The sequence below is a fragment of the Mirounga leonina genome, unplaced genomic scaffold (genome assembly GCF_011800145.1).
Source record: "Mirounga leonina isolate KUSES-001 unplaced genomic scaffold, KU_Mleo_1.0 Mir_224, whole genome shotgun sequence".
Classification (NCBI taxonomy): Eukaryota; Metazoa; Chordata; class Mammalia; order Carnivora; family Phocidae; genus Mirounga; species Mirounga leonina.
Window position 1 is genome coordinate 5,724,018 of NW_023270615.1, and position 26,629 is coordinate 5,750,646.

At 37.2% G+C, this 26,629-nt stretch overlaps 1 pseudogene; it reads right to left on the bottom strand.

Annotated features, from left to right (window-relative positions):
- Positions 1-3,063: 3,063 nt before the first annotated feature.
- LOC118026216 overlaps positions 3,064-26,629 on the bottom strand; it is a 25,907-nt pseudogene continuing 2,341 nt past the window's right edge.

The following is a 26,629-nucleotide window of genomic DNA, read 5'->3' on the forward strand; positions in this document are numbered from 1 at the left end:
CTCCAAATTTCTCTTTGAAAGCCTAAACAGGACTAGTTTAGGTGAAAAAAAAAAAAAAAGGCAACAGGACAACTGTTTTTTTCCTAACTCCAGTTTTGTTTTTTTTTTTTTTTGGCGTGCACTAAAAACCTCTACTGGTACCAATTTCTACCTTTATTTCTTTACATAGATCCTGTAGGTTGCATTTTACCAATTTATTTTCCATTAATCTTTATGTAGTATCAGATTGGCAGCATGACAGGTAAGCAGGCAAAGAGGAGAGAATGCCAAAATGTTATTTTCGTTCCACTCCTAAGCAGTAAAAAGGAGGAAGATACCACTTTAATTTTTTTGATATGAATACTTATTTTTTCACTCTTAGAATGAGAGAGTATGTCCTGCTTTATTTGGGGGGAAAAAAAGTTTCCCTGAGGAATAAAAGAATTGTAGATAAAGGAAAACACATTGCGCTCCATAGTACTTATAGTTAGTTCACTCTAGTTACCTCTTCTTATAAAACTGGTCTTCCAAAGATCTAACGTAAATTTACTGAAAGCCAGGGCTGTTCTTTTGGTACAGAAAATGTATCTAATTTATTAACATTTTTTTATGTTGTTAATTAGTATTTTTTCTAGCAGATGTCACAAATAAAGAGTTAAATTGTAAGTATTTCCAAGGCTTGGGAAGAGTGGTGACTTATTTTGGGATTGTAAAATGAAATGGCCTACGTTTGAGTATTTGGTTCTTAAGTTTGAATTAGTTATAGGACATATTGTAATATTTTTAAAGTGTCAGTATTATGAAATGTGTATTGATGTGATGCATCATATAATTCTGTATGTCTTTATTGTAGTTTCCAAGATATCCGAATGGTTCAGATTCGTCGTTCTTTTTCTGTTTTATTATCTAGTCCTTATTATGATCTAAGATAATATAAAATTACATATAATATAAAAGTATTATATATATTATGTGTGTGTATGTGTGTATAATCCCAAAGACAATAGAAATCCATAAACCAAGGGTTACTTTTCCCTTTTCTCCCATAGGAGACAGTTTTGCCCAAACAGATTTCACAAAATGGGAAAGGGAAGTACACTACATTGCTTCTGAATTTGCCCCTCAACTGTTGCTCTGAGTCGAGCATGCCTGCATGTTTACCATGGGCCACCAATCTCATCACATGGTTTGAAATATTTAGACTACTCTCCATAGCTGCCTTCCTTGAATGATTCTTCTTTTATAGAAGTATTATTTTCTCAACATTCCTCATATGCCCTCCCTTTCAGGAAAATGTACCACCTATTCACATAATTTGTTCATCCCCAAATCCATCCTTCAGAGTACATTTACAAAAATAGGTGTTTTTTTAGTCTAGAATAAAAATCCCACAGGACTCCACAAGGATATTAGATATTGGAAGTCCTGCACAACAATCTAGGAAGAATAAAGACATAGTAATTCTGGTCATCTTTTAGTTTTTCTCAGAAATGTGAATAGTGGACATACTTTTTTTTCCTCTGTTTGTCATTGGGGATCATTTGTTTTCTAAGTATCTAGCTGGTTTGAATCACACTGACTCCCATTTATACATAACACACACACACAAATACATAAATCTCATGGATAAAAACAAATTCTCAGAGACACTTCAGTCTAAATCAGAGTGCAAAAAAGCAAACTATGAACTTCAAGAATGTTTTCTTTAACCCCACATAATTTTTTAATAATCAAATAAAAGTTTACAAATCAGGAAATTCCACATAAAATTCAGGATACTGACATTCCTTGAAGTTCATACGATCTTGTTACATTGGGATGGCATTCCCAAGTGGCAACAGTAAGATGAATCTGAGTAGTGGTACACCCTGAGTGTAAGCTCTCCATTTTGATATTCTTTCTATCACTCCCACCGTGTATGTACATGCCCTTCCAACCAGCTACTTATCACTTTTTTACCTTCCAGATCCCTGAAACACAGGTTTGCAATTGTATTAGAGTTCTTCAAAGAAACAGAATTAATAATATGTACATATATACATATGTGTGTGTGTGTGTGTGTGTGTGTACATTATGGAGGCCTACATGATTCCTTTATATATATATAAATAAAAATATTGTAATATTTTATTACAAAGGAATTAGCTTACACCATTACTGTGACTGAATGGTCTCATGATCTGCTATCTGCAAGCTGGAGACGCAGGAGAGCCAATAGTATAGTTCTAGTCCAAGTCCTAAGGCATGAGAACCAGAAATGATGGTATAAATTCCAGTCCAAGTGGAGAAGACCGATGTCCCAGCTTGAAACCAATCAGATAGAGAAAGCGAATTTTCCCTTTCCTGCTTTTTGTTCTGCTCAGATCTCCAGTAGATTGTATGAGTCCTATTCACATTGGGGAGGATGATCTGTTTTACTCAGTCTACCAATTCAAAGAGTAATTGCCTCCAGAAACTCTCTTGAACCACAGCCAGAATAATGTTTGACCAAATATCTGGGCAACCAGTGGCTGAAGTTAACACATAAAATTAACCATCACAAGTCCACATATTGCTAACTTGGCACTCATACACATATCTTTAAACCACACTTAATTTCCAGGAAAGACAATGATAAAGTCATAATTCCATCTAACATGATGCAACTATCCCATGTCCAACCAAAAACACACTAACTCCATCCCCAGAAGAGGAGGTAAAGTCCTCAAGTAAAGTTTATTCTCCTTAACTTAAATATTATAATATCCCCAAACTTAAATACTATGATATAAAATTTATAATACTTAAATATTGTAGGACAGTACTTGATATGATCAGTAAATTATTAATTATGAAAATAAGTCAGTGCGTCTTATGTTATATGATAAGGGAATAAAGCAGGTAGGAAAAACAAAAATAGCTGCTTAATATGTATCACCATAGTATATACTAGTAACATATATCCTTACATATTATATAATATTAATATATTATATTATTGGCTATGTTAATGCATGATTAATATAAGTCATATATATTAAAATATATATAAAACATTTTCATAACAAAATAAGGAAGAAGATTTGACAATTATAGTACTAATTTCTATACCTGGTCATGTGGTTGTATCTGGTATTTATAATGACCTTCTTCTACTACCCATTCTGCATTTCCTTTGCCTTCAGGAAGCACTTTAGCTACTCTGTGGTTCTTTACCTAACAAAGTGACCTAAACCTTCATTGCTGAAGGGTCTGGGCCAATGATAGTCCTGCCTGGCCTGAGTTTTTGTTATAGCTTGCTTGCTTGCTTGCGTTTTTTTGGGGGGGGGGGTTTTTTTTTTGAGTTGTTAGTTTTTTAACCTTAATCACTGGGCATGATAATATTAAGAGACACCCTGTGGGATCTCTTGTATTCCAGACAACCTCTTCCTTTTATTGTGGAGTAGCATTCCAATTTCCCCATGGTGCTCCGGATTACCCCATCTTGCACATTGACTTCCTTCTTTGCTTGTTTAGTCAGAGGCATGAGGAACCTAAAGTGGCCAGACAGCAGTCTTAATTTCCAGTTCAGCAGACTCATTGTTGTGTCTCCTGGTGGAAGCAGTCCTCCATTTGGAACTTTGTCCTCTAGACCAGCAGAGCAAAGGTCGTGGGAACAGGAAGCAAACATTTTGTTAGTGGGTCACTAGGAGTGATAGTGAGTGATGTCACTCCCATTTCCACCCCTTGATTCCTGGACCCATGAATCCTGGTTATGGGATAAACAACACCATATGTTGGACTCTGATTCGGACCATATGCAGCCTTCTGAAGAATGTTGCTGCAGCCTATGAAGTATTACCATGTAGCTGGGGCTGTAACTGAGTCTTCAAAAGGTTATTCCAACTTTCTACTTAGCCAGCTGTTTCAGGATGGTAAAATCAATGAATTTCATGAGCATGAGCCAATGCCAAATTTCTTTTACTATCAAATGAGTTCCTTGATCAGAAGCAATGCTGTGTGGAGTACCACCATGGTGGATAAGGCATTCTGTAAGTCCACGGATAGTAGTTTTGGCTGAAGCATTGCATGCAGGGAAGGAAAATCCATATCCAGAGGAAGTGTCTATTTTAGTAAGATCAAAAACTCTCCCATTCCATAATGGAAGCAGTCCAGTGTAATCAACCTGCCACCAGATAGGTGGCTTCTCATTCTGTAGAATGGTGTCATATTAGGGACTCAGTGTTGGTCTCTGCTCCTGGCAGTTTGGGCACTCAACAGAGGCTGTAGCCAGGCTGGCCTTAAGAAGTTGAAATTCATATTGTTGAGCCCATGGGTAAACCTCCATCCATGCCGTCATGGCCAGCTTGAGACCATTAGGCAATGGTAGGAGTGGCTGTTGAGCAAGACTTACTGATATCCACAGAACAGAATAGGTCATCCTGTCCACTTGCTTATTAAAATTTCCTTCAGCTAAGATCACTATTCAGTGACCATTCACAGAGAACACGAATATCTTCACATTTTTTTGCCCATACAGCAAGGTCTATCTACGTACTTCTTCCCCAAATTTCCCTGTCACCCATTTTTTTTTTAAGATTTTATTTATTTATTTGACAGAGAGAGACACAGCGAGAGAGGGAACACAAACAGGGGGAGTGGGAGAGGGAGAAGCAGGCTTCCCGCTGAGCAGGGAGCCCGATGCAGGGCTCGATCCCAGGACCCTGGGATCATGACCTGAGCTGAAGGCAGATGCTTAACAAATGAGCCACCCAGGCGCCCCTGTCACCCGTTTTGTGGGCATATTCCTTCTAAGCCCCTAACCATTCAGCCAAACCATTTCCCATAGCCTATAAATTAGTATATAATCCGTCTGATCATTTCTCATTCCCAGTAGTCAGCAACCAAGTATACTGCTCCAAGTTCTGCCTGCTGAGAGGGTTACCTTTTGTCCTGTCATTCAGGGTTGTCCCAGAAAGCAGCTATAGTGCTCACTGCAGCTGTCCAATATTATGTAGGTGGTGTCTACATATCATGCAGTCATCTGTAAACCAGGCCTGAGTCTGTTCCTCTGTCGACTGATCATAGGGAACACCCCATCAGGGCAGAGGTACAGGCCAGAAGAGAGGAGGCAGTATAGCAAGATGGTGACACGGGCATTTGGGCCATTTCATGTAACTCACTTGCACCTTCAGAACTTACTTGTGTCCAGTCCCATATATACCACTTCAGTTTGATGAATGGAGTTTTGTTATGCATGCCCAACTGTATGGCTTGGAGGGACAGATAGCAATACCTCGTGCATAATGGGAAGCTCAAGTTACATGGTAACCTAGTGGCTCTTGATCAAGCATTCTGTCTCTACTGAGGCCCAGTAGCAGGCCAGCAGCTGTTTCTCAGTTGGAAAATGTGGGGGACTGTAGGGCTTTGCTCTAAAATCCTGAGGGTCAGTGCTGCGAGTCACCTGCAGGGCCTACCTAAGGCTCCAAAAAGCATCCCTATCTGCCATTGACACTTCAAGCACCATTGGATCTGCTGGATCCTATGGCCCAAGTGGCAAAAGCAGCTTTCAGAGCAGCTTGGATATGTTTTAGAACCTTCTCCTCTTATGAGCGCCACTCCAAACCAGTCACTTTTCAGGTCACTGGTAAGTGAGCCAGGGTAACACATCCAAATAAGGAATATGTTGCCTTCAGAATCCAGAGAGTCCCACTCAGCATGGTGCCTCTTTTTTTTGGTTGTAGGGGAGTTCAGATGCAACAACCTAATCTTTACCATAGAAGGAATACCTTGACATCCCCCATGTGGTAACAGACGATGGATCTGAACAATGGTGTACTCTTTTGACTGAACTTAAGCTCTGCATTTGACACCCTCTGTACCATTCACATGATGTATGTGTGTGTCCTTCCAACCAGCAACTTGTCTCTTTTCCCTTCCAGGTACTTAGAACATATGTTTGTAGTCAGGTCTTAGCCTATAAGGGAAAAAAAAAAAATCTTTCTATCTGTACCATAATTAGTATGTCGTCTTTTCCACAGTGCAATTAATCGTTTGCATCATTCCATAATTATTTTCTCTCTTTCTTTTCCCTGTCCATCTATGCCTAGATCAAATGATAATGTGCTTTTACTAAGGGAGACTCCTCTTAATGGCTACACCCTAAAACTACAAGACAAAGCTGCAGCTTTGAAATGTCTACATTTAAACTTGATTTTGAGTCTTAGATAAATCCTCTCTCATGTAGAAATCCTCTTCATTGTTTGTGGGGAAAGAGGAACAAATTTCTTTAATTCTTCTATTTATACATGCTCAAGTAAGATGCGTCATAAATGTAATTCATTTTGCTTACCTCAGTAGCGGTGATTATGAAGAATATGCTTTAAAGTTTATTAAGTTTTATCTAAGGTGGCTCTGTTGCGCAATGGATAGTGCATTGGACTTCTATTAAGTTTTATCTAAATTAAATTATATTCTCTGTAAAGAGATACCAGGACTAACAGGACTTTTGTTTTTATATCATACATTCAGAATTGTAGTACCAGTCAGAATAAAGGCTGCACATAATTACTCATGTTTGATTTGAATTATGAAGGCTGAATCCATGGATGCAAAGTAGACAGGGAGGAGAAAGTGATGCAAGGCAGGTGGTAGTGGTGTGTGCACAGACATGGCATTGGGAAAGGGTATATTGTGTCTGGGAAGAGAAAGTACTTCAGTCATGGCTGAAGTAAATGGTAGTGGGAGAGCGATGGGTGAATGTTTGTTGAGGAGACAGAGGGCACGGAGGGATAGCTGCGATCGAAATAACCCTAGCATGTTTTGCTAAGGATACAAAACACTGTCTTCAAAGCTTGGTGGTAACGGCTGGCCAAATGGATTTATAGAGTGGTCACATAATAAAAATTATGTTAAAACAAGTTTACCCCATACGCAGTATATGTTGGACACTGCAGAGGAAGGCACCTGGATTCATGATGTAGAGTAATGAATGCATTTGAATATTACAGGCAAGAATGATAAATATGTTGTATAAGGATTTAGGAATGGGAACAAAGTGTACGAGAGAGATTCAACAGTATTTTACAGTTAAAATTGGCTCACTGGATATGAAAAGCTCAGAAGTAGCAAATAAAACTGATCAACTGGATTAGAAAAGGAGGGTGAGTTAAAAAATAACTTCAGCAAGTGTATTGATGGGGTTATCACTGAAATAAGATCTATTTTAAGGCCCACGCATACACCCACCCCCACACCCCCACACACACGTGCACACACACAATCTCACACACAAACAAGTGTGGCATCTTTCTTTCCAAAAAACTTCCTTTGTTTCTTTAATTCATCAACACCTCTTTGTTAAAAGAAGAGTGGCCCCATTCCATTCCAAAAGATACTGGGAATCTGTCTCAGAATTACTTAGACACACAGATTGATTGTTTCCACCTAAAATACCAGTTTATTCAATAGCTGCTTTCACTCCAACTTTTGCCCATCTTTCTCATTTTGAGGTTCAATTGAGTTACAAGTTTTCATTGACCAATGGATGAATGATGAGAAATTGAGTGGCATCCTTTCAGTTACATAGAAATTCTAAATCAGAGTTAAAGAAGGCAACCTTTTGAATCATCAGAGTCACTGACAACATATCCACATCTTGTTTCATCATCAACCAACCAGCGTTTGGTTCTTTTATTGACTGCTTTCCACATGTTAGAGGCAAAAAGCCATTTATGGCTATGGAGGAAATATTAAGATGAGAATGATGTCCTTCATGGGACAAACATGTATTATATCCACATGAAAATAATAAGTTGATAATAAAAAGAGGATAGGTTGGGAGCCTTCAACAGCAAAGGCTCTGCTTTCAATCTAGGAATCATGCCTATAGAGATGCCAATGAAAACTGTGGTGGTGCTTGGGATTTTCAAAGGAGATAACCAGACAAAAGAGAGAGAAGAGCATTAGGGGTGGGCCTGTGTAATTCAGGCCTTAGGGGATATATAAAGGGAGGAGAACAATTTTGAGGAGGTTGGAGATGGAAAGGAAAACAGATATCCCAAAAATCTAAGGAGAGAATTTCAGCAGACAAGTAATCGATGATGCATAACAACACACGGAGCTAAAAGAAGATGAGTTCTTTAAATGATCCACTAAACATGACAACTGGAGATCCTTACTAGTCTTGTCACAAAGGTGAGCAGTGTAGGGAAAGCCTTTTGAAGATGTCTTGGAGAGTGTTCTTTGCATTTCCAAACTCTTATCTATATGTTGCAGTGCAAATGGGTTATGTAGATTATAAAATCAAAAATTAATGCAAAGTAAGTTAGGAAGTCCCTTCTAAAGTTTGACATAGACCTTTACCCTTTACCCTATCACCCAGTAATGTCACTCCTAGCAATTTATCTAAGTAAAATGAAAACGTATTTTCACACAACAACAACAACAACAAAAAACGTGCTCACATGTGTTCATAGTAGCTTTATTCGTAATGGCTAAAACTGAAGACAGCCCCCGTGTCTGTCACCTGGAGAACTGACAAACTGTGGTATATTTATACAGTGGAGTAATACTCAGTGATAGAAAGGAAGAAAAACACTTACAGAGGCAACAACATGACCAAGTCTCAAAAACATTACACGAAGTGAAAATAGCTGGACACAAAAGAGCAGCTGTTGTGTGATTTCATGTCGGTGAGGTTCTATACAAGCTCACCTAAATGAGGGTGAGAGAAATAAGAAGTGGGCTGGTGTCTGAGGTGGCGAGGGATTGACTGGGAAGAGATACTCATGAATTTTCTAAGGATGTAATTGTATATTTTGGTAGGGGTGTAGGTTATACAACGGTATGCATTTGTGAAAACTCACACAATTGCATACTTAACGTGATTATATGCAAATTATTCTTGAATCACAGGGGAAAAGAAACCAAAGTTGATGGGAAGAATGCATGTGGAAAATGACCTGATAGAAGCTAACCTGGTTTGAGAGGGGTAAAGAGAAATATCTAGAGATGAGAGACAAGACTGAGGTAGAACTGTTTTTAAAATATTGTGGGAAACTTGTACATACTCATATAAAAAAAGAACAATAGAGAGGAAAATATTAGTTTGAAAGAGAGGGTCTTGATATAGAGCATTATCCCACAGTAGGCAGATGGGAATTGGATTAAAGTTACCAAACATGTTTTACTTTTCTTCTCTACAAGGCTGCAAAAGAGACAGAGCAGGCTCAGATTTAGGGACTTAGTCCAATTAATTTATAGTGGGTTACATAACCAGTCATGAGAACAGACTAAACATAAAAATTTCATTATTTGGGCCCCACGTTGTCCTCACAAGGATAAGAGTACCTCTGGGGCTCTGTAATTGACTTCTAACAAGGCAGATGATTTTGATCATGTTAGAGACATATCTGAAATGAACTCTACCCTGAACTACTGCTTTGGTAAGGACTGAGCAATGGCAATGCTCGTCTAAAATTGTTTTTATAGAGGAAAAGTCAAGCACTGCCAGAAGCTTTGCACAGGAATTACAGTGGACTATGAAGTCTGATACAAACCAAAATTGCCAGATGCATTTGGAAAGAGCTGACAGATCAGAATATGAAATGTTAACTCAAGCATGAATGCTTTCATCCTGAGTTTAATGAAAAAACACTGAGAATCTGTGAAACAACAGAAAATAAATGGGAAATACCTCAACCATCAGCGAAACATTTTGGCAAAGTGACTTCACAGCCTCATTAATTTTGGAACCTAATAGAATAAGTTGGCCAAAATTATTAGGAACAAATGAGTGGGTGGAAAGCAATCCATGTATGTTTGTGCGGTGCTGTTTGGAATTTAAGAATGTAAGGAGAATGGCTAGAAAATCTTAAAGAACAATACTGGCTTAAATAATGATGATCGCTCCAACACTCCAAAAACAGAGCTCTGAAGTGGCTTCACTGAAAATTACTTACATTTGAAACTATGGATTAGGAAACTTCAGTAAATAGACCAAATGGAAACCATCTGAGAGAAGAATAACAGAAATAGGAAATACCCTCAAAAATATAAAACCCCACAAAATATAATAGGAAAAAAACCTCACATGCTTGTATTATACATTTGGTCTCGTTGGGAGTAAATCTCTCTACATTGTCGTTTAAAAACTCTGGCTGTGGGCGCCTGGGTGGCTCAGTTGGTTAAGCGACTGCCTTCAGCTCAGGTCATGATCCTGGAGTCCCTGGATCGAGTCCTGCATCGGGCTCCCTGCTCAGCGGGGAGTCTGCTTCTCCCTCTGACCCTCCCCCCTTTCATGTGCTCTCTCTCATTCTCTCTCTCTCAAATAAATAAATAAAATCTTTAAAAAAAAATAAAAACTCTGGCTGTGTTTTAGTATGTAAAATTCCACTTTTAATAAATACCTATTTAAATTTTATTATTATTATTTTTTAAGTTCTCCCCATTTTCTCCCAGTAAAATAGACTTGTTAAAAATTCTGTAGAATCTTTAATTCTATTTTTTTCCTATTGCTTGTGACATATCAAGCTGTTTTTAAAATACAGTTATAAATAATGCAATGACACAAGATTTTCATTATCTTTTTTTAATAGAGGATGCCACAGTGTATAAACAACCATATTTTTTCCAAGCCAACATGAATCTAGGGGGTTGTCTTAGTCTGCTAGGGCTACATAACGTAGTACTCCAGACTGGGAGATTTAAACCACAGACATTTATTTCTCAAAGTTCTAGAGGTTTCAACTGTAAGAGCAAGGTGTCAGAAGGTTTGGTTTCTCCTGAAGTCTCTCTTCTTGGATTGCAGACCACCATGTTCTTTCTTTGGCCTCACTTGGTGTTTTATCTATATGAATATATCCCTGATATCCTTCCTGTTCTTATTAGGATACCAGTCCTACTGGGTTAGGGTCCCACTCTTATGTCTTTATTTAACCTTAATACCTCCTAATAGGCCCTATCTCTAAATGCATTCACATTGGGGATTAGGGCTTCTATAGATGAATTGTGAGGAGTGACATAATTCAATCTAACAGGGATCATGTCAGGTCCAATCTTGGGGGCCCTACAAGTCCAACAACGGGATGGTGACTGGGAAGATTAAGGTATAGTTAGTTCATCCAGCTAGACCACAGTTCCTAGACTTGTGGGATTAGCCAATGTGCCTTCATCTTACCCCTAACCCAATGAACATGAACCATGTCAGCCTATCTATTTCTCCTTCTCTTGGAGAGTTGACCTTTGTGATTTCTCCAGATGAGATTATATGAAAATGAACTTTCGCAACTTAAGTGCCTCCTAATTTGAGAGGGAGGTTTTCATAAAGCAAGAAAGCCAGCCCTATATATTTTGCTTGAAAGCTTTTTGAGCTGTGAGATCCTGATAGGATTGGAGGTGCCTTATGACTGTGATATGGTGGGGTTATGGGAGACTTAATCAGGTTAAATTTTTAATTAGATTTAGGCTGGGGTTTTTTGTTTTTGTTTTTGTTTTTTTAGCAGATAGGCCCAGATACTCTGCCTTCCAACCTCCTAAACAATCCCTATTAGCAAGACCAACCCAGTTGAAGAAGGGCAGAGGAGAGAAGGAAGGAAAAATCCAGATTAGTCTGGCTTGAGATCTGAATGGAAGGTAAAATGGATCGTAGTTTCTGAGAAGGTTGGCTCTAAAGCAGGGTTTTTCATCCTCAGCACTAGTGACATTTTGGGCCAGTTAATAGTTTGTTGTGGGAAGACTGTTCTATGCATTCTGGGATATTTAGCAGCATCCTTGGTTTCTACTCACTAAGTGCCAGTGGCATTTTCTGTCATGACAACTAAAAATGTCTCCAGACATTGCTAAATATCCCTTTGGGGACAAAATTGGCCCCAGTTGAGAACTGCTGCTCTAAAGGAACGAAGAGAAATTGAGCAATATCACAAGAGGGGTATAATGTCATGTGAAGTGTTGTTTTTTCAAGTTGTTTTGTTTTGCTTTAGGATGGAAGATACTCGGGTATATTTAAAGTTGGCAAAGTAACTTCTAATTATCCGTGGAAGTAATTATCTCCTTATTCTCCTGACGCCTCACTAAAATTACAGTAATAATAAAGGGTCAAAAGAGATACACATTTAGAAGGACAAAGGAAATAGTAGAGTAGACATGGACAGATGAGCAATTTAAGTAGATTTTTATTTTTTAAGTCAGAAAAGAGAGGGAGTGATTACTGAGCAGATCAGAGGAAGCCATCACTTAATTTCCCAGAGAAAAATGACTAATTTACCACCAAAACACCTAAAAGGTCAAAGGTACCTCAGTAGGTATGTGTGATGGATAGAGATAAAAGTGGGAGAGTTGATTAAAAGTTCGAATTTGGAGTGGTTGGATTTCCAGGTCCTCTCTCCACTTGTGCTCAACCACTTGCACTCAACAAGGGGGTTACTCCTCACATTCCAACCTGGGGATGGGAGTCCTTCTTCTGTGCCTGGAGCAAATGACTCAGTTGGAACAGCTCTAGCTTTAAACATATGAGGCTTAGCAGAAGGCTCAAATTTGCAAACATAGGGGTACATAATAATATTCACACTCTATGTTGCAACCATAGTTACCTTCTTCATCTGACATCTAGGAATATTATGTCTGGAATTCGTCTCTTCAGGCAGAAATCGGACAGTTATGAGACCGATTTCATTAGTCAAACTGTTGCAAACCTAGAGTGAAAAATATATGATTCTTCAAAAACAACAGAAGTTGTTTCTCACTTAAGTAAATAGTCCAGAGGAGTCCGAAGGCAGTGGTATGCTCTGCTCTACACAGTAAACCCCAGACACAAGGTGATGAGACTGTGACATCTCCAACATGTGGCTTCCAAGTTTGCTGAGGGCACTGGCATCTTGACATAAGGACAGAGTATAGAGAATACATTAGCACGTTCTGTTAAGTTAGGTGGGAAGTAGTCCCTATCATAGCAAATGGCTGCTGATAGTCACAGGGCCACACCTAGATCAGGAGCCTGACATATGTAGTCTTGCTATGTATTTCCAGAAAGAATTGGGAACTAGTCTGGGTAAAGAGATAGTTCTTCTGTCATCCTGACAATTTTTTTTAACCAATAAAAAGAGTGAATGGGCGCCTGGGTGGCTCAGTTGGTTGAGTGACTGCCTTCGGCTCAGGTTATGATCCTGGAGTCCCGGGATCGAGTCCCACATCGGGCTCCCTGCTCGGTGCGGAGTCTGCTTCTCCTTCTGACCCTCTCATGCTCTATCTCATTCTCTCTCTCAAATAAATAAATAAAATCTTTAAAAAAAAAGTGAATGAATTATCATGCATTTATTTCATTTATTCATCTATTTATTTATTTTAAGATTTTATTTATTTATTTGAGAGAGAGAGAGAGAGAGAGCATGAGAAGGGAGAGGTTCAGAGGGAGAAGCAGGCTCCCCACTGAGCCGGGAGCCCGATGTGGGGCTCGATCCTGGGACTCCAGGATCATGACCTGAGCCGAAGGCCGTCGCTTAACCAACTGAGCCACCCTGGTGCCCCCATATTTATTTATTTATTTAAAAAATTGTCCTGAACTCCACTTATGTATCTGTTTCTGTGCTAATTCATGGATGAACAGGATACAATCCTGTTTTTATGGAACCTGAACTCTGCTGGATGGGACAGAAAAGGGAATACACAAATAAATATCAGGTTTTCAGATAGCATGTTCAGGAAAGAAAATAAAGCAAGGCCAAAGGATAAAGAAGGGCAAGTTGAATAATTTTTTAGATAGGGTGGTCAGAAAGATTGCTCTGAGGAAGGGACATTTGAGTGAAGGTAAAGTATGGAAAAGAGAGCATTATGTGACTGTGTGAACAAAGAAAATGTCAGAAAGAAGGAACAGCCAGTTTAGAATCCTTGAAGTAGAAACAAGAATGATATCTCCAAGGGATCAAAAAACAAGAGAGAGAATACTAAGACTGCCCAGTGAGGTAAGCAATGGATGTCTTCTAACTCATAAGGAGTTTGTAAAGAACCACTAAAGGGTTTGAGCAGGTTGTGAAATGATCTGATTTATCTTTTGAAGGATGATTGTGGCTACTACCATGGGGCAAATGTAGAAAGAGTAGGGATAGAAGAGAACTTTGCAGTAATCCAGTCAAGATCTACCTGAGATTTGGACTGAAGTCAAGGCAGAGGTGTTGAGAAAAGTTTAGAATTCTATTAATCTTTCAAGGTAGAGCTGACAGGATTTATTAATGGATTTAGGGCAAGAAGGAAAGAGAAGAATCAAGAATGTGTAGCTTCGGTTTACAGCCTGAGCATCTGATAGGATAGAAGCATATCTTACTAAAATGGTACAGACTAGAGAAAGGTGACCCTTCATGGGAAATTGAGTGTTTGGCTAAGGGTAGAGATACATGATTGGAAGTCATTAGCATACTGATAGTATGGGAAACCGTAGATCTGGGTAAATTTACAAAGGAGGGATTTACTTTGAGATCAAAGACCTCAGCTGGGACACTCTGACACTCATCTGTCCAGGAGTGGTGGAGGAAGCTGCAATGTCAACTTCCAGGAAGACACAGGAGGCAGGAAGAAAACAAGAAGAAGCATCCCAAGATCCAAGTAGGGGGAAAAAAAAATCTGTCAAGGAGGAAGGAGTTTTCAATTTTCTCAGAGTTTGTATAAGTTATGGATAGATAAATAACCCTTAGATTTGACAATATGGATGTCAAATAAGAGTAGTTTTAGTATACTGGTGTAACTAACTGGGGCTAGTTCAAAAGAGGGAGAAATTTAAAAATGGAGATTTGCTACCAAGGGCCTCAGCAAAATGGAGAAGCAGCTGGGGAGTGGGTGGATGTGGAATCAAGGAAGGGTATGTATGTTGTTTTTCGGTGGGACAAAATAGTACTTTCAGGCTTTGGGGGAATAGTCTAACCAAAGAGGGATACTACTTAATCCAAGAGGGAGAGAGTGGGAATATTTGTAGTATCAAAATTCCAGAGTATGCAAGAGAATTTGGGATCGAGTACATAGGCAGAAGGACTAGTTTCATGTAGAGACAGAGACAAATCACGCAGTTTCATGTAACTATGAGAAGATGCTGTTATTTCCTATTTTGCTTATATTTTGTAATTGTGTATCTCAGGTGAACAGATGGATTAATTATAAGTGTTGGTTTATCCCTCACTTCATTGTTGGTCCATGCATAGCCATCTTAATTTGTTGTTGTTAAATTATTAATTAAAGCAAATGGGAGTAAGAGATTGGACCAAGCTAGAGGGTATCTAATACCAGAAAGAGGTTAAAGAAATTTCCAAGCTTAGAGAACTAAAATCTAATTTAAAACATAGAGTATAAAGACTCTAAGAAAGATTTCTGCTGGAAAAAGGAATTGATAGATTATCTGATATGCTTATATGTCCTTTAGACTGTTCTCATCAAAGATGTACTCCCATTGTACTTAATACCTTTGTTTGCATTTCAAAGCAAGAGGACAATACAACTCTTTTAGTGAGTTTGGATTCTGAATTATATTGTCTCCAACTCCTGACAAATTTTATTTTTAACTCATTGGCAGGTGGGGAGATGTCTTTAGAAATGGTATTGGTGATCACTGTGGGATCAATGTCAGTTCTATAAACCCTGGATGCCAAGCAACAGTATTTGTTACATTCCAGAAATGATTCCCTAATATAATCCACTCCCAATTTAGCAGAAGAGCCACCAAGAGAAAGTGACTCCTATGTAGGATATATTTTCATAGGTGGATTGGCTTTGTTGCAATTAAAATAATGGCATGTAGATATTTCAAAAAGGCATCTATGGATTAAAAAGGTTTTCCAACAATACACTGGCAAGGAACTCTGAAAAATAAATCAAAAGTAGGTATTTAGGAAGTGACCTGAAACTTTCTTGAGTTGGAAGAAAAAAAAAAGTTGGAAAAAAAAAATTGTAACGTGGTGACACATGTAATTGTAACAGATTAGAGGCAGTTATGGCTTTTGTCATTCCATGAGATCCCATATATCTAGAATTCAGTGATATAAACTGTACTGAAACTTGATGACAAAAATAAAGCAGAATTCTCAAAATTTAACAAATCTCTTACCTCAGTCTCTGAATGTATTGGCGCTGAGTATACCGCAACCCCAAATCATAATCGAAGGTACTTGAGCAAAAACAGCTTTTAAATGAAACTCATGCATTTGGCCAGACATTTTTTATTTAAAGAACTCAGAAAATTACAAATAATTTTCGGGGCGCCTGGGTGGCTCAGTCAGTCGTTGGGCGTCTGCCTTCGGCTCAGGTCATGATCCCAGGGTCCTGGGATGGAGCCCCGCATCGGGCTCCCTGCTCCGCGGGAAGCCTGCTTCTCCCTCTCCCACTCCCCCTGCTTGTGTTCCCTCTCTCGCTGTCTCTCTCTCTCTGTTGAAAAATAAAAAAATAAAAAATAAAAAAAATAAAAAATTACAAATAATTTTCAGGGCCTCTATTGTACTATCCATTCTGTAGACAAAAAGCACTGAAGCTTCTTTTATAACAGGTGCTGACATGAGTGTGTCAATTATAATAGTACAGGTTTAGTTAGTGTCCAGACATTTGGCATCATCTGAGGCAGATCTCAGAAGAACAGGGAAGCATTGCACTGAGTTTTGGTCATCGGTTTTAAATAACTTATAATTTAATTTGACTTAACCAAAAGAACATTTCAATCCTGTCATTAGCAAAAAAAAGAGACAAATATAACACAGAATGACATCTGTGTAATTCTTTTTTTTTAAGATTTTATTTATTTATTTGAGAGAGAGAGAATGAGAGAGAGCATGAGAAGGGGGAGGGTCAGAGGGAGAAGCAGACTCCCTGCCGAGCAGGGAGCCCGATGCGGGACTCGATCCCGGGACTCCAGGATCATGATCTGAGCCGAAGGCAGTCGCTCAACCAGCTGAGCCACCCAGGCACCCGACATCTGGGTAATTCTTGATAGTGGTTAAGAAACTTAATTAAAATTCTTAACTGTACAAAAATTAAGATCATAGAAACAATAGAAATCACAGAGAAACAATATGTGTGCAAAAAAATTATTCAGATCTTTTTGCCTTGCTCATGTTTTAGTGTGTAATAAAGATGATGTTCTACCCATGCTTTTTCGGTCTCAGAATTGTGACTCTACTATGTCTACCCCTCAACAATTGTTTCTTTCCTTTTCACTGTATTGAACTAATATATATTATTTGTGTGTACCTGCAACATATGTACATCAGGGATTAATAGTCAGTTATCCACCTTTTTGAAAAATGTTTGATAAACTTTATAATTGTAATAATCTATAAAATTAATATGTAAGTTATCAAAGGTGTATAAGATAATGCTACACAAATAGGAAATTATAAACTAAGAAGAGTTCAGATGTAATAGTATATTTTATTTAGCTTTATTTCTTATGGAATGAAATGAGACTCATTTTGGACAAATAATAGATCAATAGATACTACATATCTGTAGTGCTAATAGATTTTTTAACTCCTATTTGGGAGATATGTTTAATGCATCTAATAATAACCATGTATGGAATAATGGGATGTGGCAGTATCTTCTTAAGTAAAAACAGAACAAAACACTGCTTGACTGCAACTGTAAAATGGTAGCTCACTAAGTAATGTGTTAAAATACTTCGTTAGTATAATAATCTATTAAGAGAGATGAAAAAAAGAAACAGGATCTCTTTTGAGATCCATTTTCCTCTCCTTAAGTTTACTTCAATGAAACAGACATAGCTAAATGTTCTCAGATAGGTTTAGTTCATCTCCTTATATTTGCAATACAGTTTATTCAGTTGTTGGAGATACTTGTGGAGAGAACAGCAGTGCTGTAAACTCTAGCAAGGTGGCAAGCTTCAGATGGTCAGTACAATGATGAATATACCAGTGGTTCTTTGTGTTGGCTGCACATTAGAACTGGCTGTGCCTGGTATGATGTGTAAAGACCAATTGCCTGGGTTCGACCCCCAGGGATTCTGACTTAATTGGATTGGGAACTGGCCAAGACAAATATGTTTTGCATGCTGGGTTAGTCACTGGCAAGTAGCTACTTTTAATAACCCCATTTTTTCAAGAAAAAATAAAAGTTAAAGAAAAGAACCCTTAAATCATATAGCATCGGAAAACTTATGACACGGTTTAACAAGGTGAACAGTTAGAATACAGATCTACTAAATCTATCAAATGTTTTTTATTTAGGTAAATATACAAATTGTTAAAAAGAAAACCATATGTATCTCTTTAAACTGTGAGCTAAAACAGTCACATCAAAGGTTTTATAATATGCTTGTAAGAAATTTATGTAGACATCAAATTAAAAACTTCCCAAACGGCCCCCTTTCAAAGATGTGGTTAAATTATTATTTTATTTTGCTTTCTTAAATACTTTACCCTGCTCCCAAAACCAACTACTTGACCTGACCCAATTCTCTTGCCATAATTTTACCTTTCTCCATGTAAAGTTATCTTTGAAGGTAATTGTACAGATGACTCCCAGAAGGTTTACTGAACTGTTTCCCCACTTTGCCCATCAAATGAGGTTCAATTACACTCAACAGGAGGAACAGGTATGTGTGTGGTTTGGTACCCAAGCAAACAATACTTGCAACATCAATTGCTCCCTTGGCTTGGGCAAATGGTGGGCAGAAGTATGCAAAATAGCTATCAGCTTTCAGTGAGCTGGGAGGCCTAGCATTTGCTCAGTCACCTTGTCATTTACCTATTTCCAGAGTCACTAGATGATGATAATGTGTTTAAAGAACCATGCCTCTAACCTTTTTCTCTAAATCAGATTCTCAACAGAGTAGAGGTGAAAGTGGATCTATCGAAATCACTTGAATATAGGTATCCTTTTTTTTTTTAATACAAACTCAAAGTCCCCTTTAGCAAACATCTATTTAATCCTTAAATATGTCGCCCTTGTTTCTTAGGCAGCTAAACTGTGAGGGGTAAGATGGTAACAACTGTACCACAACATTTAAATCACTCTATGAATTCTAGTGACCAGATTTTTTAATGTGAGCTCTAAACACATTTTCCTATATAATAAGTAGGCATGGGAGTTAGACAGTGTCTATATTCTAATCATAACTTGACCTCCATGAACCCCAGTCCTTTATTACGGTGATGGAGAAAACAGTATCTGCTATTTAGGAATGTTTTAAGAACCGAAAAAGTAACATCTATGAAATGTTAGGTCCACAACAGTTACTTAGAATATATTAGTCCTCAACTATTTCACTTCAAACCAATTGCTATGGAAATGTATAGGGAACCTGGACATGGACATGAGTGGAATAGGGTCTACTATGGGCATTATTGAGTCTTACAGGAAAGCAGAATCATACAAGTTGAAAGGTCTGCTTACAAATCATTCGTGACTGGTCCCATTTTCCAGAGTAGGGATTAAAAGCATAATTAGAACAAGAGTTCAGTCCTCCCATCTGCTATGCCATTTAGAAAAAGTGTTTTTGACACCAAAATTTATGTTTTATAAATATTTAACAACTTACTGAATTGTAGGAAAAGCATTACCATATCTGAATCTATCACCTCTACTAAATAAAGCCAAAACATTACATTAGCAAGGTTGGTCTGAACATAGGTTGGTACAAAGATGTTTTCATGACTCTAGACTCAAGATGTGACTAACCTGTGGTTGGTTCTTTTTACTGTTGATGATCCTTTTCTTAAAAAATAATAATAATTTATATAGAAGTAGTAGCACTAACTCTAAAATTTCTGAAAACTTTTCTTTTTTAGAATTACAAAAATACAAAAGGAAAATATTACAAACATATATCCCTATGACCCAAAATAAACTGTCATATTTGCATACTTTTCTAGTCTTTTTAAATAGAAAGATGGACAGAAAGATAGATAGATAGATATAATATATCTAAATCCCCTTTTATTGCCACTCTAAATCCAAATCTCCTTCCCTCTTTCCAGAGAATCCTTACCATGAGTATTACTTAAACCCTTCCAATCCATTTTAAGTGCTAAATACATTCATATTTTACATATATATTATATGTGTGCATACTCATAAGTAATGTTATTGGGGTTTTTGTGTTTGTATATTCATATTACATAAATAGTTTCAACCTTCATCTATCATTCTACATATTACAGTTTTACTCAATATTACATTTTGAAATCTCTTACATGGATTGAATTGACTGCTTGTATGTGCTGTATAGTATTCCATTTTACATGTACTAAATTTTAGTTATGCATTTATCTAATGATGAGGATTAAACTATTTTATCATTAAAGACTTTATTCCTGGTAATATCCTTATACAATACAGATCTCCTTGTTCAGATGTGGGAGAATTTCTCAGTAATATAAAGTCAGAAATAGAATTGGTAGATCATTCAAAGAGCTATGAGCTCTATGTTATTATTTCAGTATCTTTGAAAATTTGTTACAAGTAAATTTGAATTACACTTCTTTGTAATATGTAAAACATAGATTTCTATTTTACTGAATTTAGTAAAATGTCACCCAAAGATTCCTGTGGATACCTGCAGGTACTTCAGAAATAATGGGAATTATCTTGAATCTTCACTAAGTTTTCTAGTTCCATTCACAAGGTCATACATAATTTTTTGACTTTATTTCTAACAATGATGGTACATCCTTATACTTTGACTTTGGAAAGCAATACACATAACTATGTTTCAAGGTTAAGTGTATGAGACTCTTCAGCTTATTTCAAAATAGAGATTGGAAATCTAAGAACAAATTAATGCTTCTAAACATGTGCAAAGCCTATAACATTGAGGAAAACTAAGCTTCCATGTATATTCATTTCACATATCATCAGGCTTTACATCTTAGTTAAAATATTAAAATTATACCGAGCCCCAGTTTGCTCATTATTCTTAACATTTAACATTTTAGAATTATCTTTATCCTATTTGGTCTTTAAGCCAGTGAGGATGTACTGCATTCAATTACTATGCCAAGATCTGAGTAGGCAATAGAAGTATTCCTAGGATGTGGTCATTGACCTTAATGAAACTTATTGTCAAAGGGAGAAGAAAGATGCCTTTATAAACAAAGGCAGGGAGGAAATAAAGATAATGTTGAAAAAAAAAAAAAGTACATACTGTAGGTGGAGGATGAAATAATCCTGAACAGGCAAACAGATGAGAGCCATGCATACACTTGTCCCACACACTCTTACAGGTGAAATCCTTAGTCTCTAAGATGCAAAAACAGGTGTACAATTCTCATGGGACAGGAATAATGTAAGAAAAGTGCTTGTTATCAAAGTGCCAACTGAGATTTTTAAAAAATTTTTAAAAATGAGCCCAAAGGTGCCTATTTACAGTTTGGCATTTTAGGGAGTAAAGCACAACAATGGTGACGGTGGTTTTTCCATGAGAGCCAAAGGAGATTTAAAGACTTCGTCAATATTTTGTCTCAGCTCCCTGTTTTTGGAATCCTGACTTAAAACAATTCAATTCTGTGCTTCCATGTTCTTATGTTTGAAAATTTTAAATAATTTTCTTAATGGGTAGATCATAACAATTGAAATGACTCTGAATTATAAGGGGATACAGGTTTCCATAGGCTTTCTATCATCCAAATCACCAGATTACAGTTTCAGGAAGTAAGATCACTCTTTACCTTAATATTCCAGATGCTACAGAATGGTATTTGTGCCAATATACCAGATGGATTGATAGATACTGTTCGGGCAGATGTATTTTGCATTCAGTTATCATCAAAGAAAGGAAAAGAGCAATTTACTTTACATGTCCATGAACACCTATGGAAGACCATATGACATTTTTGAATATCGAATGAAGTCATTTTGAAGCATAATACTTTAATGAATAGCAAATGATTCTATAATGAGAAGACCCTCAACATTATTTTGTCTAATTCTGTTATGATACCATGAGTGTTTATCAATAGCATCTGTATATTGTATGCCATAAAGAAAATTCTGTGATTTTCAAAGTAGATTATGAGATACAGTTCTATGCTCTGAGGTTGTGACTGTGAAGCTAGTATTTCTGTGCACATTTGATTCATACTCTAGGAAACAAAGGACATTTATATAGCAGGATTGAGTAGAATGAACATATCCCAACATTTCCATAATTCTGACAACAGTGTAGTGTAATTTTATATTGCCTAATGCCTTCATCCTATCAACCATTCTGTACTGTTGTTTTATTTTAGGGAACATTTATTTTCCTATTTTCTTTCCTCTTCTTGTTTTTTTTTTAAAGATTTTTTTATTTATGTGACAGAGACACAGCAAGAGAGGGAACACAAGCAGGGGGAGTGGGAGAGGGAGGAGTAGGCTTCCCGCTGTTCAGAGAGCCTGATGCGGGGCTCAATCCCAGGACCCTGGGATCATGACCTGAGCTGAAGGCAGACGCCCAACGACTGAGCCACCCAGATCCCCCTCCTATCCTTAGTTTTAAAGTAATTTGATAGAAAAACAGTGGAGTGAATATTATTGGGTTAAGAAAATACAGGATGGAAAATTAACTGAAAACTTGAGGAATTGTCTAAATGATGAAAGAATTAAGCGTAAAGTTATTTACTAGAGAAGCACACAAATGGTAGAGACTTAAGTAGAGAAGCCAATAAAAAAAAGAATATGTGAATGGAGTTTCAAAAGGGTAAGAAAAGAGAGAAACACTCTTTTTTTTTATTCTTATGTTAATCCCCATACATTACATCATCAGTTTTAGATGAAGTGTTCCATGATTCATTGTTTGTGCATAACACCCAGTGCTCCATGCAGAATGTGCCCTCCTCAATACCTATCACCAGGCTAACCCATCCTCCCACTCCCCTCCCCTCTAGAACCCTCAGTTTGTTTTTCAGAGTCCATCGTGAGAGAGAAACACTCTTAACTGCCTCTGCTTGGTTTGGTTATCTCTTAATCATCAAAGCAAATTAGGTAACGGGCATAAAAATAGTTTGAAAAATAGCAGAAACTTTCAGTAGGTTAGTACAATAATTACCAAATTCTGCTTTCAAATAGAAAAGAAAATATGCCAACCTTTCACTTAAACAGCATATTAGAACAAATCCTAGGGATGCCTGGGTGGCTAAGTCGGTTAAGCATCTTCCTTCGGCTCAGGTCGTGATCCCAGGGTCCTGGGATCGAGTCCCATGTCGGGCTCCCTGCTCAGTGGAGAGTCTGCCTCTCCCTTTGCCTGCTGCTCCCCCTGCTTGTGCTCTCTCACTCTCTCTTTTTCTCTCTAAAATAAATAAATAAAAATCTTAAAGGAACAAATCCTAGGCTTTAAACTTTTCAAATTCTGTACTCTGTGCGTAATACTCTTATTTATTTTTGTTTTACAATATGCAAGAGCTCAGTTTCCGGGTTCCCTCGCTAGTACAGAGATGCTCATGGAGAGAAGTAAATGAGGTAATGTGCAAGAACTCAGCACAATGTATATGAGGATACTTCACTGACACATTGTTGTGTGACACACACACACAGAATTACTTAATTCAAGTTGACTATACCTATAATCTTGTTATAAATCGTATCATGGAATGACAAGGTAAATATAATGAAGTCACATGAGCAGAAGAGAGTAATTTGGGATTGCCTGGGTTACCATGACGTGATTTCATTACTTTGGGCAACTTACTGAATTGCTTTGGGCATCAGTAACCTCATTTGTAATATTAACATGTTATTCTAAACAGGTTGAATAACCGGCAACCTATCAACTTTATCATGGCCATAAACAACTTCACCTTGTTTGCTTTGTTTAGCACCCACAATGTTTAATTCTTTAATTCATTGCTAATTTTTCAGATATAAATGGTTTTGCACAGAATCTAGTTTCCTTTTATCAGAAACTGGATGAGTTGGGCGCCTGGGTGGCTCAGTTGGTTAAGTGACTGCCTTCGGCTCAGGTCATGATCCTGGAGTCCCGGGATCGAGTCCCGCATCGGGCTCCCTGCTCGGCAGGGAGTCTGCTTCTCCCTCTGACCCTCCCCCCTCTCATGTGCTTGCTCTCTCTCATTCTCTCTCTCTCTCAAATAAATAAATAAAATCTTTAAAAAAAAAAAAAAAGAAACTGGATGAGTTCACCATACTGTGCAGGCACTTCTGTACGGTAACAATTAACTAGGTAGAAGTTGCCCCTTTAGAAGAGGCGAGAACTCCCTTGTTGGCCATAGTCCCTACTTTACCATTTAGTAAGGACTTTGTCTCACACTTACCCACCACTTGGATCTGAGCCCTCTACCTCTTAAATGTGCTTCTCTTGGTCTAAATGATATGTGAAGTTTCCATGAATGCTAGCATCATCTGTGAAACAGAGGAAACCCAGTCTCTTAGAATTGTGATGATTAAAGCAGATCAGGTGCGCAAGTCACCTAGCAGAGTTTCTAGCACATAGGTTCTTGTTAAATAGAATTCTTAAGGAACCAATCATACTTGGTCCTATAGACTACTTGAGTAAGTTCGCAGCAGAAGGGATGCACAGTCAGTAAGCTGGACTGCTGAACAAAACCCCAAAAAAGTAGATTGCATATCCTATTTAACAAGAACCCAGAAGGCCAGTGTGTGAGTTACCTTTAGGTGGCCATTTACTACCTGTAAGACCTGCAGAGAGTTGCTTAACCAATCTGAACCCCCAAAACAAAACAAAACAAAACCCAAAAAACCCCTAATAACTATCCATTCAAATGCTCTTTTAAATGTTAGTTCCTAAGATTCATGAAAAATTTTAAATTTATTATTTTAGTGCTCTATTATTTTTGCTATCCAAGCAAGAATAAAACATTACTATAGTAAGGTTGGTGATAGATGCCATGACAAAAATTTAACTGAAAAATTTAAATTGCTTTGACTCTCAAGTGTACTAGTTACGTTAACAGCATGAATATTTTCAACTTACTGTAGTTTGCATCATATGCAGTGACAATAATATTGTTTAATACCACCTGACAAAGTATCAACTAATGTTAAAATAAACTTTCTACCTTTATCTTATATGTTAACACAGATCCTGCCCAAGCAAGAAATCCAACCATAATTTATTAGCTGCAGACTTTAGTAGTAGCACCCAGTGACCACAAAAACATAAGATGATGCCAACAAGGTCAGAATACATAAAGATATATGCCAAATTTTGTTATTTTGTTGGCTAATGTGCTATTGTGAGGAAAGGCCTTAAGATAATGAGTTTTCAGGTCTGTAAATCTTACTGTAGAAAAACCCCATTATAATGTTACCTCTAAGAATTCTGTTCTTGGCGTATAATGCAATGAGTAAAATGATATGAAATACTAGATTTTGCTGAGAAAAAGAAATTTAAAAACCCACACATAATTAAATCATTAAATTCATTGTGCAAACTGAAAACATCTAAAATAGCAGATCATAGGGTTCTGGTATCTTTGTTTAGATGGAATAGGGCATATTACAATAATGACTTTTGAGTTTATGGGTTGTTTTTTTTTACAAAATATATATGTATATAATTTATAGCATTTTATTTAGAATGGAGGCAAATGACCACTGAGCAATTGCATTTATATTTGCTCACATCAATCCATGAAATTAAAACACTAAAAAAGAGTAATATACATACATGAGATATTTGCTCAGCATATTCCCATAAGGATGTTGTTGATTTGTTTTAAAATAGTGCTTTATGGTCTTTATTCACCCAGGTAAAGGATAACAGCATCAACTATCCTGCTGAGTCAGGGACAAAGTAAAAATCAAGGTCATTTTTCAGCCTGTGTTTCCTAGCATGTCAATTACTCTTTCGCTTTGACACAAACCAGTCAGAGCTTCAGTGCACAGCCTGGGATCATGGGCACCCACTCAGTCTTAGCCTGCAGGCTGCTGTCTGGAAAACCATCTCTTTTTACCCTGTTTGCAGTCAATAAAACCCGTGAGCAGTTTTTAATTAGAAAATGAAATATTTAAATTTAAGTTACTCTCAATTGTTATTATACCAAAAGCATGTTTTTTTAAAGTCTAGAAATCTAAAAGGCACATTTTTACTCTCTCCCAAAGTTAGCATTTTTTAACGAATAAGTAACATCTTGGGTTCTTATTTCAGACCCTACCAAAATATTACATTAAAGTCAGGTGACAATAATCATTGTGAGCATCTCTTGAACATTATCATGCGTAAGGCTGTTTTAAGAGCTTGAGGTACACATATTGATTTAACATTGATTAAACATTTAATATTATATGTCATATATTTTACATATTTATATAACTGGTATTTAATTCTTATTATATCATACATTATAATATCATATAATAATTGATAAGTCATATTATCAAATATAATTTAATCTTCAAAGCAGCTTAAATGTAGTCACAATTTAAATCTCCATTTTGCATGTGAGGCCAGTAAACAGTGGAGAAGTTACTATAACTTGTTTAAGTCATACAGATGCTAAGTGGTGGAATTGAGCTACCCTCCCTGTCTTCCCTTAGAAGCAAGCCTTTGCACACAACATTGCATCTTCATTTTCCCAGGAACAAAAACAAACAAACAAAAAATACTGAAACACTAATTAATGAACTCAGGTGAGCAGTTTAAAGAACAGTCCAAAGCCACCACTGGGAATTATATGTTACATTTAGGATCCCACAATAATTTGCATTTCCTTCCTTCCTTCCTTCCTTCCTTCCTTCCTTCCTTCCTTCCTTC